The 20,419-nt window shown below is 31.3% G+C and overlaps 1 protein-coding gene across 1 annotated transcript in view; it reads left to right on the top strand.

Annotated features, from left to right (window-relative positions):
* LOC126882125 (uncharacterized) overlaps positions 1-20,419 on the top strand; it is a 994,490-nt gene that overhangs the window by 201,120 nt on the left and 772,951 nt on the right. The gene's annotated exons all lie outside the window — the stretch shown is intronic.

The following is a 20,419-nucleotide window of genomic DNA, read 5'->3' as shown; positions in this document are numbered from 1 at the left end:
ATCAGACTATAAGATTTTTCAAATCTCCTACACTTTTGAATTTGGCACTAAATTTTAATAAAATTAATTAATATCACTAATATTTAACATTACCTTTTCTGTTTTTGAAAACATAACTTTTATTTTGAATTGATAATTACATTCTTTCTTTTGAAAAATAATCATAGGTACCTATATCAGATCATAAGATTTTTCAAATCTCCTATACTTTTGAAATTGGTACTAAACTTTGACAAAATTAATTAATATCACTAATATTTAACATTAACTTTTCTGCTTTTTGAAAACATAAATTTCCTTATTTTCTTATCATAGATTTTTATTCAATTCCTTATAAACACCTATATACTATTACCATAGTTACATTTAATTTTTTGTCAGCCATGTATTTTTGTCAGATAAACTAAACTTTTTAAAAGTCAATCAAATTTAGATCATTACTTCAAAATTTAACCAATTTTTATCCTTTTTAAGTGTTTTTGCTAAGAATTTTTATTGTTTTTTATGTTATTCAAAATGTACAACAGCCGTTTACCATTGATATTTTTAATCTTATGTATAGTAACCAACATTTTTTTATAATCTAAATTCTGGTAAGTTACTCATTACTATTTGTTCTTTGATAAATATTCTAATATTTTTTTTATCTTATTGCATTGTAGACATTCTTGAAAAAGGAAATAAACATTTCCGAAAGCTCGAATATTAGACAATAGTATACTTTAAAGCCCCAATTTGACTTCAATACCCAAAAAATTTGTGAAATTCGTATTTCCAATCAAGGCGTATATATATATAGAGTGTCCCAAAAGTAGTGGAACGGTCGAATATTTCGCGAACTAAACATCAGATCGAAAAACTGAAAAATACGTGTTCAATCATTTTCAAAAATCTATCCAATGACACCAAACACCAATCCCCACTACACCCCCTGGAGGTGGGGTGGGGGGTAACTTTAAAATCTTAAATGGAAATCCCCAGTTGTTCTTGCAAATTTGGATTCGTTACGTAAAAGTAGGCAACTTTTATTCAAGACGTTTTTTCGAACTGTGGATAGATGGCGCTATAATTGGGAAAAACGATTTATCCTGATACCATAGGTAAATTATAGAAACGGTCTAATATCTCACGAAATACACTTACAAATGAGAAACCAAAAAAACAAATTTTGAATCTTTTTTGAAAACCTATCGAATAACACCAAACATGACCCTCCAAACCCACCCCCTGGATGTGGGGAGGGGGTAACTTTAAAATCTTAAATAGCAACCCCCACTTTTTATTGCAGATTCGGATCCGTCATAAAAAATTAAGCAACATTTATTCGAAACATTTTTTAAAATTTCTGATAGATGGCGCTAATAAATCGAATGTTTCCAATTAAGGCGCCATCTATTAACAATTCTAAAAAATGTTTCGAATAAATGTTACTTAATTTTTCATGACGGATCCGAATCTGTAATAAAAAGTGGAGGTTGCTATTTAAGATTTTAAAGTTACCCCCCACCCCACATTCAGGGTGTGGGTTGGAGGGTCATGTTTGGTGTTATTCGATAGGTTTTCGAAAAAGATTAAAAATCTGTTTTTAGTTTCTCATTTGGAAGTGTATTTCGTGAGATATTAGACCGTTTCTATAATTTACCTATGGTATCAGGATAAATCGTTTTTCCCAATTATAGCGCCATCTATCCACAGTTCGAAAAAATGTCTTGAATTAAAGTTGCTTACTTTTATGTAACAATTTAAAATCTGCAAGAAAAACTGGGGGTTTCCATTTGAGATTTTAAAGTTACCCTCACCCCACCTCCAGGGGGTGTAGTGGGGGTTGGTGTTTGGTGTCATTGGATAGATTTTTAAAAATGATTGAACACGTATTTTTCAGTTTTTCGATCCGATGTTTAGTTCGCGAAATATTCGACCGTTCCACTACTTTTGGGACACCCTGTATATATATATATATATATATATATATATATATATATATATATATATATATATATTTATATATATATATAAATTCGGGTTCAAAACGTCCTCCGAATTTGTCCGATGCCATGTTGTCAATATCTTCTATCATTGGAGTTTTCGTCTTCTAATCCTCGTACACTCATTGATCGTCTTACTCCTTGTATCATTGTCGTTCTTGGCCTTCCTCTTTTTCTGTTTTCTGTAGGTATCCATTTCATAATTTTCTTTGGCAGTCTCTCCTCCCCCATTCTCTGAACATGTCCGTACCACGTTAATTGCTTCTTCTCAATGCATTATACAACCGTTTCCTGTAAATACATTCTTTGCTTTACTTCCTCATTTCTAACCCGGTCCAATCTCGATGTTCTACTTGCTCTTCTCAGTAGCTGCTATTTTTCTTTTTTGATTCTGTATTGATTGTTCCTTTATTCTCCATGTTTCGGAGCCGTATACCAATGTGCTCTTAATCATGGTGTTGTATATTCTCATTTTTCTTTGTTTCCCTATCTCGGTACTCCACAAAACTCCGTTCAATGATTTAATTATCGTTCTTGCTTTATTTATTCTGCTCTTAATTTCTGCATCGTCAGTACCTTCCTTGTTGAAATTAATTCCCAAATACTTATATTTATCACAGCTAGTTATTTTCTGATTGTTGTCCAATATCAAATCAGCTGAATCCTCACCCAGGCATAAATATTGTGTTTTTTCTACATTCATCTGCAGTCCCCATTGTTCGTATTCTTCCTTCAATTTGCGAGTCATATAGTCCAAATCTTCTTTATCGTTTGCACATATTATCTGTACACTGAAGGGTGAACAGGCAGGTGTTGTCGTCGATTTGGATCCCCAAAAAATTTATCAACATTGCGAAAACTATTTCTAGATTTATTAGTGCACCAAAATTTGGGAATAAGTAGATCATGACGTAACTAAACAAAATCTCCAGGGGCGGAAAGCTGAGAGGGGGACAAAGGGGTAGGGTCACGGGTGAATATAAAAATTATAAGTGGTTTTTTGTGACGTTCGTGATCGAGATAGTGCACCAAAATAATGAAGAACAAGAACTTATCCAGAAATACAAAACTGAAAATATACATAGTTGCAATCAGACCAGTAGTTACGTACGCAGCTGGCTGAGGCAATGTGCCTCACGGAAAAAGATGAAGAAAAATTGAGAATATTCGAAAAGAAAATCCTCAGACGGATTATGGGCCCGATAAGAATAGAAAACAGAGAAATGAGAAGAACAATGAACTAAGAGACATACTGAAGGGAGAAGATACAGTTAAATTTATTAAAGCGCAGAGGAAGAAAAAAACGACCTACTAATTATAAAGATCACTAGATGGAAACCAGAAACTGAAAGACCAAGGGGAAGACCCAGGAAGAGATGGGAGTATGGGAGGACCAGGTCATGAGATATATCAAAATTCTGGAAGTGAGAAACTGGAGGGAACTATGCACATATCGAAATGAGTGGAAGAAAATTGTAACGAAAGCCAAGTCATACAAAAAACTTTGACAACACACAAGTGGAATACGGAGTGATTCACCGCAATAAGCGAATCAGAGAGCTCTAAGTTACAGCGGCAATCATTCAATCCATGATAGACCAGGGCGCATCTGTGAAAATATCAGTACATTTGGATGTTGAGAGGTGACTCATATTTTTTTGCAGAAATTGCTTAGAATTAACTCATATATGTAATAATAATTGAGTTATCTTCCCACTCAAAAAGGTCCGGAACATTGTTTAAATAATCAAAATGTCAAAAAATGAAGGAAAAATTCGATTTTTCTCTTCGTTTTTTGATTATAACTTTAAAAGTGTTCACTTCCGAGAAAAGTTGCATCGACATAAATGTTGCATAATTAAATTTGCTCCAATATAGGATTAGTTAAAAATTTTAAAAATTGTCACTCTTGTTGCAATAATTGCGAAAAAACCATAAAAAAAAAACAAGTATCCGCATTTTACTTTTTTCAACCATTTATGCTACACTTCGTTGCGTCAGAATAACAAGGTTCTATCTGCAATTTTTGTCTAAACTGAGATTTTTATCTAACTTGGTTCTATTTTATGTTCTTCACCTTAATATGATACTAGCACCCACATCTATTAACAGGTGGCTGAAATACATAAGTTACAATGTTCTATCTCAGAGAATTTTAAATGCTGATAAGTTAACAAGCTTCTAACTGACATAAAGAACAGTCAACTCAGTACACAAGGTACTATCTGCAATAAATAAAAGTGTTTATAAGTTAACAATATGACTTTATTAAATAAATAGAAGTTGTTTTATTATATACTAATTGTTAAACAAAGGTATATTTGGAAAATAGAACTTGATTAAATAAGTTTAATTCATTTTTCAAATCAGAACTCCTTTGTATTAACTATTGAAGTAACCTTTTACTGTTAATAAAAATATACGAATTTTTTTAAAAATTTACATTGTTAACACATAAAAGTGGCGATAATAGTAAAATAAATACATAACAGAAACTTTAAACAGTCATAACTAAAAATGGCACCCGAGGCAGTTAGAACTTTGTTATTCCAATGCAACGACTTAGGACCTTCATATTTCAACCAAAAAAACTCTATGATATACTAAAATAACACTGTAAATTTCATTAAGATTGGTTTAATAGATTTTGCAAAGAAAATTTTGTAATCCAGCTTTCGCAAAAAAAATTCATATTTTCAAAATGTTACAGGACTGAAAATAAAGCAGACAGGAAGTTTAATTTCTTTTTACGTATAGAAGAATACTGTATAGGTCTGGATCCCGCGTATGAAAAAAAAAAGTTGACTAATGGCAAGCTGAAAATTTGTTAATAGCTTAAAGGTGTCTAGTCGGACAAACTTTGATATATGGGAACACTGGAACAGGGAAAGTTTTAATTGTGGAACAGGTTAAAAATTTGGAACGGTCAGACCACGAAAACGGCACATGTATTTTGTCCGACAGAACAGACTTAAACTCTTCGAACAGAGATTAAACTCTCATGCAAAAATCAGACTGCTATTTATCACCAAATGGGCGTTTTAATGAGTGGAACATGTAGAATATGTCAAATGACAGGAATTATGACTGGTGATAAATAGCAGTCTAATTTTTGCATGAGAGTTTAATCTCTGTTCGGAGAGTTTAAGTTTGTTCTGTCGGACAAAATAAATGTGCCGTTTTCGTGGTCTGACCGTTCCAAAATTTTAACCTGTTCCACAATTAAAACTGCCCCTGTTCCAGTGTTCCCATATATCAAAGTTTATCCGACTAGACACCCTTAAGCTATGAACAAATTTGCAGCTTGCTATTAATCAACTTTTTTTTCATACGCAGGATACGTTTGCTCTGATTGGGCATTTGGGACCTTTGATAATGATTGATACATTTTAATTTTTTTAGTACATTTCGATATAAATTTATCGATATAAATTTAAGTGTTTTTATTGCAAAATAAAAACACATACTCTGTCCTTGGAAATAACACTTTTTTATCAAAAACTTTCTTTGTTCATATATTTTAGCTTAGAGAATAAAAGTTTATTATTTTTAAACATATGCAATTGTTTAAACAATATTTCACAAACAATCAAATTGGTTTGATTTTTGTGGAATTAAAATATTAAAATATAACAAAATATAGAGTAAGAAAATATATTAGATAAAGATTGGAAGAAATTTTGGTGGAAATCAACTTATGTGAATCGAACACCGCTGTCCTGCTCGTAGCACCAAAAATTTATGTTTATTTAAAAAAATTCCTGACGTCGTGGTAGATAACCGATTTTAATTTTGCAAATTGCAAATGAAAGGTAAAGTATTCTTATATATGTAAAAAAAAATTTCAACTTGATAGCTGCTTTATTTTCAGTCCTGCAACATTTTTAAAAAATGAATTTTTTTTGCGAAAGCCGGATTGCAAAATTTATTTTGCAAAATCTATTGAACCGATCTTAATGAAATTTACAGTAATGTTTATTGTTTTACAGTTTTTCTGAATAAAATATGAAAGTCCTAAGTGTAGCATAAATGGTTGAAAAACGTAAAATGCGAATACTTGTTTTTTATGTTTTTTTTTTAAATTATGGCTATTTTGCAACAAGGGTGACAATTTTTAAAATTTTTAACTAATCCTATTTTGTGGGAAATTTAATTATGCAACTTTTATGTCAATGCAACTTCTCTCGGAAGTGAACACTTTTAAAGTTATAATCCAAAAAGAAGAAAAAAATCGAATTTTTCCTTCATTTTTTGAGATTTTGATTATTTAAACAATATTCCGGACCTTTTCGAGTTGGAGGATAACTCTTGCCTGCCAAGGTAAAACAGTATATGTGAAAAAAATCGATTTTTGAATTTGCCGCCGAAACTGGGTAATTTTTTCCGCTCTTTCTTATGCAATTTTTAGTTTATTTCTATCTCATTTAGTTTTCAAAATGTGACACTGGTAAAACAGTATATGAGTACGTGTACTTGTGTCTCTGCTATGGTAAAACAGTATATTCGACAAACTCTACAAAGGCAGAATAGTATAGATCATCATACACTGCTTATCCCTGGTATTATGATATATCTATTTTTTGAAACTCTACTGGTAAAATAGGATATATGTGGTATATGCTGTTATATGGTAACATATTTCATAAAAACGGTATCCCAATTCCAATGGTAAAATAGTATAAACATTTCATATACTCTTTTACCATAGTATGACCAATGGGAGTTTTTATCTCCCCCGACAGTATATACGTATAAAGTCTTTTATATACTCTTTGGGTATACTGGAAAAATAGTAAAACAGTATATGTCATTTTACAAGCACATTTGAAAAAACTATACAAATTTGCTGTTATAATAATTATTATAATAACATGCTTTTTTTATATTCCAAATTTCACTTGTCTAACTTTATAAATGACAAAACGGCACAACAAAAGAACAAAAAGTCATTTATCTCAAAACTCACTTTTTTCACATATACTGTTTTACCTTTGCAGGCAAGAACTCAATTAATATTATATGAGTTAATTCTAAGCAATTTCTGCAAAAAATATGAGTCACCTCTCTACGTCCATCTCAAAACAGATGCGTCCTGGACTATAATGAAAAGCCGCGAAGATGATGATGTATACTTTTTATTCAAGGCTTTAATTGTAAGATGTCTTCCATGATAACCATATTTCTGATAAACACGCTCAGCATATATAAGTATAAAAATTCATAAATTATGTAGGTTTGTACTTTGGAAACTTGCATAATTTATACAATGTTTCTCAAAGCTTGCACATTTGCAGTGTAACTATTCACAGTAAAATATTCGTTTGGCCTGAATGTTCCCGGAGGAGACGAAATACACAAAGTTTAAAAGTTGAAATAAAAGACGATAAATTTTGGACTGCAGGCTCTCGGACTAGGTGTAATTTTTCTAGTTTTTCTCTACGCTGAGCTGCCATATGGGTAAAAATATTGAACACGTTTTCGTTATCTGCAACAATAAGGGTTACCTATTTGTTTTCTTCCATGATTTATAGTAACGTTTTATAAAGTGAAAATTTACATTCTTCCATTATTAAACTTCATGGTATATTGATAGAGGAATCGTATGTTGCAGTATCACAGTGGTATTATGGTGTACCACTAAATCCAGTCGGATGTGTTGTTACCAAATGTGAAACAACGGTATTTATTTCTAATTTGACAAATAGGGGAGTGCAATTAGAACGAAAATGTGCATTGTTTCGGAAAAATTCAAACAAGCTTATATTTTTCTAAAACTTTTTTTGTTAGTTTATATACTTGTTAAAGTAAAAAGTTCTACTCGCAGATTTGGCCGCTAATTGTTTATTAATTGTTTAAACAATAACAATTGTTTTGTATAAATAATTTTAAAAATATCGTTAAATTCATCATTTTAGGGTGATCAAATATGTTTCTATTCAGTTTTTGATTATGCTGAATCCGAATATGGCATTGCAATTTGAAAATTCTTATACAAAAGCTCTTATACAGTATGTCTGATTAGCTAGGAACCACATGGAAAATTTTTTTATTATCATTTTTACGAAAAAATATTATTTCTCATAAAATGCACTGGATAGTCAAAAATCTAAAACTCAACCATCAGATATCAAATTTTATCAATTTTATACGAGTTATGTCAAAAATATGAATTTCGTTAAAGAGTAAAGCTGTATCCCGAATGAAGTTCGTGCCTCCTAGTGGCGGGATACGGGCAACAATACATTGAAAAAAATAGTTGAAAGACTGATAAGTTTGTACACACTTGAATGAATAGAGGAAATAAAAAATGTAGTATATCAAAGTGTGTAAATACAAAAATATTTACACACTTTGATATACTACATTTTTTATTTCCTCTAACAATACATTGGCTTATAGGGCAGTCCTTACAGTAGGGATCCTGGCCTATACAGAAAAATGCAGGCGGGTGTGGGGTAATACTGCACTTTGGTTGCATTGGTGGTGTATTGGCTAAACGTGCAGGGCAGGGTATGGTGCTGATAGAAAAGGCATTCAGGCATCAAATATCCAAAAATCTTTTCAGGCCATAATAATGAAAAGACCTTCTCCAAACGCAATAAAAACTTATACTGAAATGATGGCATCTCCTGAGGTGAAATGATCCGGAAATAAAATGAGCCTCCATTCGGATCTCCGGGTGAGGACTATCTCAGGGGGAACACCATTGCAGGTTAGAAAAATCAGGATAGGGTCTTGGAATCTTGGTAGTCTTACAGGTAAGAGTCTGGAGTTATTGGATACGCTCAAACGAAGAAGAGTTCAAATTGCTTGTATTCAAGAAACTAGGTGAAAAGGACAAAGGGCGAAAGAACTAGGTGATGGATATAAATTGTGGTATGTAGGGAGTACTAACACTAGAAATGGAGTTGGAAATGAAAGATAACGTAGTAGAAGTTGTAAGAACGAGTGATAGAATGATGTCAGTGAAATTTGTAATTGATAAAGAGGTACTGAATGTTGTGTGTGCTCCTCAAACAAGTCTGGGTGAGAATGAAAGAAGAGCTTTCTATGACCAATTAGGAGACGTACTGAGTGATATTCCAGCAGAGGAGAAAGTTATAATAGGAGGTGATTTCAATGCACATGTGGGCCAAGCCAAGACAGGATATGAAACAATACATGGGGGATTAGGCTTTGGAACTAGAAATGAAGCTGGAGATGACATGCTAGAATTAGCAACAGCATTGGATATGGCGATTGTTAACACATTCTTTAAAAAGAGAGAAACTCAACTTATTACCTACAAAAGTGGACAACATCAATCCCAAATAGACTACTTCATGATAAGGAAAGAAGACATACGTGAATGCAAGTACTGCAAGGTAATAGTTAGTGAGACAATAAGCCAACAACATAAGCTGCTTGTTCTGGACATCGAAGTAAAAAGCGATACTAAACAAAAATATCGGAGAGGACCACAAAAAATCAAGTGGTGGATGCTAGAAGATGAGAAGGAAGGTTTATTCAGGGAAAGAATAGTAGAAAAAATATGTTGGAACATGAAAGGAAGCCCTAACACAATTTGGAGAAAAATGGCCAATATTTGGCCAATATTGGAAATACTTGGGAAAACGTCAGGAAAGAAGTTTGAGGATAAAGAGACTTGGTGGTGGTCAATTGAAGTACAAGGAAAAATAAAAGAGAAGAGAAAATTATATAAAAAGTGGCAAGAAACCAGATCGGACATAGATCTTCAAAACTATATGGTCACCAAAAAGGAAGCGAGAGTAGCAGTAGCAAAAGCTAAAGCAGAAGCGTATTCAAACCTATACGATCAACTTGATACCAGGGAAGGCGAAGCAAAGATATATAAAATAGCCAAAGAGAGAGCAAAGAAAGCAGGAGATTTTAATGAGATTAGATGTATCCGCGATGAAAATAATAAAATACTAATTCACGAAAAGGATGTCAAAAAAATATGGAGAAAGTATTTTGACAGTTTATTAAATGAAGAATTTGACAGACAGCATGTGGAGTTAACGGAGACAGTAACAGCAATGGTTACCAGAATAACAAACGAGGAAGTGGCTCAACCGCTTCAAAAAATAAAGAAAGGAAAAGCAGTCGGACCAGATGATATTTCTGGGGAAGTATGGAGAGCCTTGGGAGAGACAGAAATAAGTTGGCTTGCAGGTCTATTTAATAGAATTATGGAAGTTGGAGAAATGCCAGAAGAATGGAGAAGCAGTATATTAGTACCTGTCTACAAAAACAAGGGAGACATACAACAATGCACAAACTACAGGGCTATAAAACTACTTAGCCACACCATGAAAATATGGGAGAGAGTTATTGATAGACGGATACGTGAAGAAACCGAAATATCCGATAATCAATTTGGCTTTATGCAGGGCAGATCAACAACAGATGCAATTTTTATTGTAAGGCAACTGATGGAAAAATACAGGAATAAAGAGACCAACGCTCATATGGTATTCATTGATCTTGAGAAAGCATATGATATAGTTCCTCGAGAGATTCTGTGGTGGGCACTCAATAAGAAAGGAGTCCCTGGCGAATATGTAAAGATTGTGAGAGATATGTATGAGGGAGTAACGACTAGTGTTAGAACAGGTGTGGGAGAGACTGATAAATTTCAGGTGAAAGTATGATTGCACCAAGGCTCGGTGCTTAGTCCTTATTTATTCTCATTAGTTTTGGACCAGATAACAGCGAAACTACAGGGTAGTATTCCATGGTGCCTAATGTATGCTGATGATGTAGTGTTAATAGGAAATAGTGAAAGAGACTTAGAACAAAAACTGGAACAGTGGAGACAAGCTCTGGAGGAAAAAGGTTTAAAACTTAGTAGGACAAAAACAGAGTATTTGGAATGTTCATTTAAAGATGGAGTTACTACAAATAAAATGGTATCTTTGGATGGTGAAATGATTGTGAAAAGCAATAGTTTTAAGTATCTAGGATCGGTATTACAGAGTAATGGAGAAATAGATAGAGATGCTTGCAGTAGAATTAGGGCTGGATGGATGAAGTGGAAAGAAGCGAGTAGTGTGATGTGTGACAGAAAAATTCCAATGAAGCTGAAGGGAAAATTCTATAAAACATCCATAAGACCGGCTATTATGCACGGAACTGAATGTTGGGCAGTGAAAAAGAAAGAGGAACAACGAATGCATGTGGCGGAAATGAGAATGCTTAGATGGATGAGTGAAGTGACAAAGAAGGATAAAATTAGAAATGAGTATATTAGGGAAAGTCTAAGTATGGCACCAATTGATGCCAAAATGAGAGAGCATAGGTTAAGATGGTTTGGTCATGTTCAACGTCGAGACGTTAATCACCCAATACGAAGAATAGCTGAAGTGCAGATTCCTGGAAGGAGTAGGAGAGGAAGACCAAAGAAGACCTGGGGGGAGACGATAAGGCAGGACATGTTTGTAAAGGGGATTAACATTGATATGATCCAAGATAGAATTGTGTGGAGAAATGCAATTAGGGAAGCCGACCCCGCATAGGGATAAGGCAAAGAGAATGATGAGTAAAGTACCTTTATATTCCAGAATATCAAAAAATGCTATTATGAAAAGTTGTTTGAAATTAAAAACTATGTTTAAATATACAATTACATCATTCTAATCGAAAAAAATTTTTTCAATTTTTTTCGAAGATTACGGATACTTATCATCATTTAATTACTTTTATGATAACTATTTTATTATCACTTTTACGAAAAAACGTTATTCTTCATAAAATGCTCTCCCTGGTCTAAAATCTAAGATAAAACCATCAGTTATCAAACTTTTTCAATTTTATACGAGGTATGTAAAAAATATGAATTTTTTTTAAGAGTTAAGTAAGTGCCTTTATTATTTACAATATTTTAATTAGAAGGATGTAATTGAACACTAAAACAATTTTTTTAATTCCAAACACCTTTTCTTAATAACAATTTTCGATATTGTGAAATGCAACGGTAGTTTACTCTTGGGTGAAATTCATATTTTTTGACATACCTCGTATAAAATTAATTAAATTTGATATTTGATGATTGCATATTAGATTATATACGATGCAGAGTATTTTATAAAGAATAACTTTTTTCGTAAAACTGATAATAAACAAGTTATCAATAGGTTCCAAGTTACGCAGACATACTGTATAAGAGCTAAAAAAATTTTTTTTGCTGAACATTTATTATTGTTGAAGCTTATTATTAAATGTATTTTAGGTAAGTTTTACAGAAAAAAGTTTTGATCACTTTGTATAAACATTTTTTTAGCTGGTAATTTTCGGTTTTTGTATTACATTTTTGTTATCGTTCTTAATTTTCTCAAAAAGAAATAGTCTATTTCATTTTTTAAGTAAAATTATTCAGTGCATTTTAAAGATTACATCCTAAGCTTTAAAAAAGCACTTATAAAACTGTAATAGATCTGTTCAAACTTGAGTAATACCTTCTTAAAGTGGTGGTAAAAAATTCTATAAAACTACAAAGATTTCAAAAATTACATTTTTTGAGACGTCATATCATGAATTAAATTTTTGAGATTTTTTTTGAATGAAACATCATTTAGTAAGATGCTTGAAAGGTAAGTTGTGCAAAATTGAGGGTTTTATAAGAAAAATTGTATTAGTTACACATTTTTAAATCATTTTTAAACAAAATTACCATAAAAAATATAACCATAAGATAGCTTAATTATTCTTCTTTCACGTTCAATTTTCAAAATTTCATTTGATCCATCAGTTAAAGAATTACATTAAAATAACTCAACCGTGCACTTCGCCGTACGCTAGTTTACAGTGCACCAATGTTTGTGAGAAGGGTGACTTTAGTGTTATAAATAAAAAATTATAGAAGATACAGATTTAATTTAAGAAAATTCTTTATATAAGGTTTTTTTTTTGTAAAATTTTCTGAATTTTTCAATGGTCAAGTCAGTTTTTTTCTAACATTTATATTTTCGGAGATATTTAAAAAAAACCTCTAATTTGGCAGTTCATTTGTTTAATAAAAAATGAAGCACCCACTTCTCGAGTAGAACTTTTTGATATGTTGTTTATTAAACATTTCTTAATGAAATTCCAAAAAGTTCTCTCTTAATCTTGTCTGATTTTTCCGAAGTGAAAATCTATATGCACTTCCCTAAAATAGTAAATAATTTGTCTACATAAACTGTATGTACTCGTAATATAGTATTACATTTGGTCTTCTCTGTGTATATTGTCCCATTTCGCTTTTAGTGCGGTCAGTGAGGGTATTTGGCTCCGAATTCCATCCTACTGCATCAAATTACTTAATATTTTCAATGAATAGATCAAGAAACAAAGTCTACCCTATATCATATGGCACTTATTTGTTGAGGGTGGTTCCCACCCCTTCTCAGGGGTGGACAATTTTTTGGTTAAAATAACAAAGGAAGTCGCTAGAGAACCTAATTCTGAGCAAAAACCTATAATTTTTTTTTGAAAACTCAATACTTTTTGAGTTATTCATGGTTTAAAATTTGCCATTTTCATTGAAAATTGTCACCTTTTCAGATGGTTTTTGGGAATATCGTAAAAATTATGCTTCTAACGAAAAAAATTATATAAAACCTTTTTGTATCTTAGGAAAAACCAAACCAGTCGTATCTACTTCAAAAGCGTAGGTGAGAACATCGTTAAAGTATAGAACAATTATTAATAGTGTATTAGTAATATTAATTATTATTTAATAAATATAGTTTGAGTTATAAGGATATTGTGAGTTCCTAGTGCATTTTTATGGAGGTGGATAGTGAGGGGAAACCCCCTCCTCAACCAGATCCTGGAGAAAAGATAGATCCTGCAAATCAGATAAGTGGTTCAAATAATTTAAATTTAGTTATAGATTCTCCTTTAATAAATAAACATGCAAATGATCAAAACAATAAAAATCAGTTTGTATCGAAAGAAAAGTTTGTTGATTCTAGTTTAAATCCAACATCGAGTTTATCGGTTTCTAATGATAACGATAAAAAAGATAAAACAACATTCTTTTATCAGTCTACGGATACGGCTACTTTTCAGGTTTATATTGAAAATAATATGGATAATTATACAGGGCAGTTAAATGCAATAAAAATTGGAGAAATAATATTAACATCATATCCGCAATTAGATAATAAAATAAAACAAATACAGTCTATAGGGAAAAATCGTATTCGGGTATTGTTGAAAGATTATTTAAGTGCTGATATATTGATAAAATCACACATTTTAAAAAATAAAAATTTGTCTGCATACATTCCTAAATTTTTAATATTTCGTTTGGGAATTATTAGACACATTGATAAAGATTTACCAGTTGATTATTTGAAAAATAAAATTAGGGCCTATGATTTTCATCGTAAATTTGAAGTTGAATTTGTTAAAAGAATGAATCGAAAAATAATAAATTCAAATAACGAAATAGAATTAATACCCACAAGTACCACTTTGGTTTCTTTCAAAAGTCAAACTCTACCTAAGTATGTAGAAATAAACAAGGTTCTTTACGAAGTAGAAGTTTATAAACAAAGAGTTGTAATGTGTAATAATTGTTATCGTTACGGACATATTGGGAAGCAATGTCGTTCTAAAATAAGATGCTTGAAATGCTCTCAGAATCATGACACAGTAACCTGCTCATCAGAAGAAGTTACAGTAAAGTGTTTTTCTTGCAATGGAAACCATTTTACAAACGATTTTAGTAGATGCCCAGAATATAATAGACAAGAAAAAATTAAACAAATTATGTCACAGTAAAATTGTTCCTTCAAGGATGCCAATAGTAGTGTTCCTAAAAAAAGTTACGCTGATATAGTATCTAAGCATTTAACTACAACCACAATTGATAATGAAATAGTTAATTCTAATCTAGAACAAAATTCATTATTAGATTCAGTTAATGTTCATGTACCGTCTACATCGTCCAAGTCATTTCCACCAATATCGTACCAGTCCAATACGTGACCCATTTCTCAACGATCAAATCCACATTCATATTCTCAAGAACAATTAAACAGCTTTCCAAAAAAAAGTAAAAGATCGTATCCGTTATCTCCCGATCCTACATTGTCAGAGCATCAGTCCATTGTTAGTTCAGTTAACCTTCCGTTTAAAAAAGGAGGAATTTTGAGCACAGAACAATATCTTTCCAATATTCAAAAAGAAAATAATTCAGAAAACGAAGGTAATGAAATTTCAAACTTAATTTTTCAGATAGTTTTATCAACCATAAATATAATAAAGAGCAAAAATAAATTCGATATACAAGAAAACGAAATTACAAATATTATTAAAGCTAGTTTAAATAATCTTTTTGAACATGGATCAGATAACTCTTTGTCAATGGAATCTTAAATCGGCAAATTCAAATAAAGAAAACTTACAATATTTGTTACATGAGAAAAACATTGATATAGCTTGCTTGTCAGAAACTACATTTACATCCAATAAATATTTTAATCTTCCTGGCTACAATATTGTGAGGGATGACCGTTTAGACCGCAGTGGTGGTGGAACGGCCATCCTTATTAAGTCGAAACTTTTGTATACGGAACTACCGATCTCTGTTCCCCTACCTAATTGTAATCAAACATCCATTATTGTAAAATTTAATGATAAAAAAATAATACTATTGTATCGCTATACGTTCCATCAAAAACTAAAATTTCGTTGCATATTTGGGATAAATTCTTCAGTTCTTTTAAGCCACCTGTAATCTTTACAGGAGATTTTAATTCGCATAATATTGCTTGGGGTCAGCCAAACACAGACTGCTACGGCATAACACTTATGAAAGCCCTAGATCGAAATAATCTTGTATATCTAAACGATGGAACAGCTACATTTATAGGAAATTATTTACAAACTCAGTCAGCTATCGATTTGACAATTTGTTCTCCTTGTATAAAACATTTACTACATTGGCAAACATTAAAGGATCTTTACGGGTCTGATCATATTCCATGCATTACACAAATATATATGTCTCCCAAAATTAATAAATCATTATCTTGTAGAAAATGGAATATTAAAAAGGCTAACTGGGATCTATATTATATGGAGTCCCATGAACAGTTTAGTAAAACAGAAGTTGGTGATTACAATTCTTTTATACAAATTGTAGAAACTACAGCAAACCTTTCCATACCTAAATTTAAATCCAATCAATGTTCAAATAAAAATAAACAATGGTGGAATGAAAAATGCCAGTATTTAGTACAGAAACGAAAAAATAGTTTTCATAAATATATGAATAATCCCACCTTAGGTAATTTGTTAGAATATAAAAGAACTGATGCTATAGCAAAAAAAACTTTTAAGCAAACTGAAAAAGATAGCTGGATAAATTATTGTAAATCTCTCAATAGATCAGTACCTCTTAAGACTGTATGGAAAAAGGTAAATAACTTAGATCGCAAAATCTCTAATCAAACTCAATCAGATCAAGAAGAATGGCGAGCGGAATTTCATAACATTTTAACTCCTCCTTGTGTATCACCTGATCCAATCTTTCTTGACTGTCCAGGGGTGACAACACCATAGTAGTGTCAATTATCTCACCAATCAGTTTTCAAAACCAGAATTAGATATGGCATTTAAAAAGTCTGCTAATGTTTTGATAATATGCATTACTCTATGTTGTTTAATCTTTCTAAACCAGGAAGAATTTTGCTTCTAAATCTACTAAACGATATTTGGTTAAATAAAATCGACATACCTTCACAATGGAAAAACTATATTTTAGTTCCCATACTTAAGCCAGGAAAACCAAAAAATCAAGCATCGTCATATAGGGCCATTTCTTTATCATCATGTGTTTTAAAAACATATGAAAGAATGATAAAATCACGACTAGAATTTTTTTAGAATCTAATAACCTTATTCATAGTTATCAATTCGGGTTTCGAAAAAAAAAAAATCGGCATATGAAAACCTGGCCAATATTGTTACAGATATTCAACTATCACTTTCCAATGACCAGTCAACGTCAGCTTTATTTTTAGACATAAAAGGGGCATATGACAACGTAAAATTAGATATATTATATTTAAAAATGTGTCAAATGGGAATTTCTCAAAGTCTAGCTAAACACGTATATATTCTATACAACAACAGAAATCTATTTTTCAGAGAAAATAACTCATTCTCTGAATGCAGACAAACATCTATGGGGCTACCACAAGGTGGTATATTAAGTCCTATACTATATTTAATTTACTCAAGTGATTTAATTGTTGACATCCCACAAAATGTATCTATTTTGCAATATGCCGATGATATTGTTATTTACACTCGTCACAAGTCCATTGAGATAGGCCATAAGCAACTTAATTATGCAGTAAAAAATTTAGACAATTGGACTTTCAATAACGGCTTATCAATTTCCGAAGAAAAATCAGTATTAGTTACTTTTACAAGAAAAAGATTTCGTTGTCCTTCTCAAATAAAGTTATCAAAATATGTATTTCCTTACAAATCTTCTACTAAATTTTTAGGAGTAATTTTAGATTGTAAATTAAATTGGAAAGAACACATAAATTATGTAATCAAAAGAACAGAAAATAGTGTAAATTTATTAAAAACTTTCAGTCATTCCTCCTAGGGAGGGGATCCAAAAATAATGTTACTGTTTTATAAAACACTCGCCAGATCTGTTTTAGATTATGGTTCTTTATTTTACCATTCAGCAGCGGAATCAAATCTTAAAAAAATAGATCAAATAAAAAACAAATGTCTTCGACTCAGTATTGGATACTTGGGAAGTACGCCTATAGACGTCATGGAAGCTGAAACATGTGAACCACCACTGAACCTGCGTAGAAGATTTTTGTCTGACAAATTCGTGTTAAAGTTAAGTTGTCAGAAATCTAAGGTATTAGCTAAAATATCCAGTTTAGCCAGTATGGTTTTGACATCTAAATATTGGGAGAAGAAAAACACCGTTATTAGTTGAAAGTTTTATTACCAATGTACACAGATATGAACAACTTTATCAATCCAATGGTATCCCTTTATGGAATTATCCTTATGAAATGTTTTTATATCCAGTAAAGACTCATATTAATGTTAGATACTTGTGTCAAAACAGTGATATTATACAAAAAGAACATTATCGGGAATGTCTGACTTTATTCCAATTTTTCGAAAGGAACTAAAGGAAAATTGGCAGCTAAAATATGAATTAGGAGAGAAGGGACAGTTTTTTAAGAATATACAACCAAAAATAAGGGACAAACCATGGTTTGAGAATATATGTAATCGTTCAATTATTCGGATTATAAGTCGAATGCGCTGTAATCATGCCTTATTTCCAGTGTATAAATGTAAAATAGGTTTGTTAGATAATAATAAATGTCATGTGTGATGAAATTGCCGATTTACAACATATTATTTTAGAATGTCTTTTAAAAAAATTAGAAATTGACAAGCTTTATCAAAATTTAATATCTTACAATATGAAATTTCCAATAAATGTTTCAAATCTATTGACATTAGAGGATAATAGTATTTATAATATTATATATCAGTATTTAAAATCTACTAAAACATCTCTAAAACATTACATTGTAAGCAGTATTGCGACAGACAAAAAAAAATTTTTCATTGTAAGCCTAAACCGAAAAAAATAATTAAAAAAATAAATAAAAAAGACAAACAACAACAAAATAAAATATGTACTAAAAAAATAAAAAATAATATTATAAAAAAACAAAACAATAAAAAAAATATATACATAAATCCTAATAAAACGAAGAGAAATAAAAAAAATTAAAAAAAAGAAAAAAAGAAGAAGAAAAAAAAATACATAAAAAATAATAATAAAAATACGCAAACAAAATCATGAGGCATTTACTAACATACCATTATTGCATTGTATATAAATTATTGTTACTCAATGTACCACGTATATAAATGTAAGTATAAGTAAGCAATGGTTGATAAAACTATAAGAAAACATGACTGGCCTTTTGGCTACGCCAGTGCCATTAATTTAGTTAAAAAAAAAAGAAAAAACCAAAGAGCTTCATTGCTTCGTAAATCTTTTAGTTATAAGTAATACAAAAAGAGATATGGTAGATGAAAAGAGTTTTTTTTTGTACATGCTCAAATCGGTGTATTCAACTTAAAATAACAGACAAATGGTCGATTTTAGGGGTATAAAGCTACGGATACCTTTGGTAGTGCTTGAAAAGACCTTTAAAACGAGCACTGTTAAATAAATGTCGATTACTTTCAAACTAAGCGAGATATGGTGCAAAAAAATTGATGACTCATGCATTTTAAGGAAAAATAAGAAGTATATTATTTTACCCATCATTCTCCAGCATTTAAATTCATCGTTTTCCTTCTACAATACCTTTTTTATAGTGTTATTTCTATGTTCAAAAAGTTAAACGGGTGTAATTTGAATATTTTTTGAAAAAGATAAGATCAAATTGTAGAGCGCATTTTTAAATTTTCTTAAAAATTCTTCCTTTTTTCCATGTAACTTGAAAATGATAAGAGATGCGAAAAAAAGATACAGTACAAAAATTTAGGGTTTTTCAGATAGCAATTTTGTTTTTTATGTTATTACAGTATCCTTTATCATTTTCGAGTTACATGGAGAAAAAAGAAGATTTTTAAGAACATTTAAAAATGCGTTCTATAATTTGATCTTGTTTTTTTAACAACTATTCATTTTCTATTCATGATAGAGTTCCTCGAGAGATTCTGTGGTGGGCACTCAATAAGAAAGGAGTCCCTGGCGAATATGTAAAGATTGTGAGAGATATGTATGAGGGAGTAACGACTAGTGTTAGGACAGGTGTGGGAGAGACTGATAAATTTCAGGTGAAAGTAGGATTGCACCAAGGATCGGTGCTTAGTCCTTATTTATTCTCATTCGTTTTGGACGACATAACAGCTAAACTACAGGGTAGTATTCCATGGTGCCTAATGCATGCTGATGATGTAGTATTGATAGGAAATAGTGAAAGAGACTTAGAACAAAAACTGGAACAGTGGAGACAAGCTCTGGAGGAAAAAGGTTTAAAACTTAGTAGGACAAAAACAGAGTATTTGGAATGTTCATTTAAAGATGGAGTTACTACAAATATATTGGTATCTTTGGACGGTGAAATGATTGTGAAAAGCAATAGTTTTAAGTACCTAGGATCGGTATTACAGAGTAATGGAGAAATAGATGGAGATGCATGCAGTAGAATTAGGGCTGAATGGATGAAGTGGAAAGAAGCGAGTGGTGTGTTGTGTGACAGAAAAATTCCAATGAAACTGAAGGGAAAATTCTATAAAACAGCCATAAGACCGGCTATGATGCACGGAACTGAATGTTGGGCAGTGAAAAAGAAAGAGGAACAACGAATGCATGTGGCGGAAATGAGAATGCTTAGATGGATGAGTGGAGTGACAAAGAAGGA

This window comes from Diabrotica virgifera, chromosome 3 (genome assembly GCF_917563875.1).
Source record: "Diabrotica virgifera virgifera chromosome 3, PGI_DIABVI_V3a".
NCBI lineage: Eukaryota > Metazoa > Arthropoda > Insecta > Coleoptera > Chrysomelidae > Diabrotica > Diabrotica virgifera.
The sequence above is the reverse complement of the archived record's forward strand: the minus strand, read 5'-3'. Positions and strand labels throughout refer to the sequence as shown.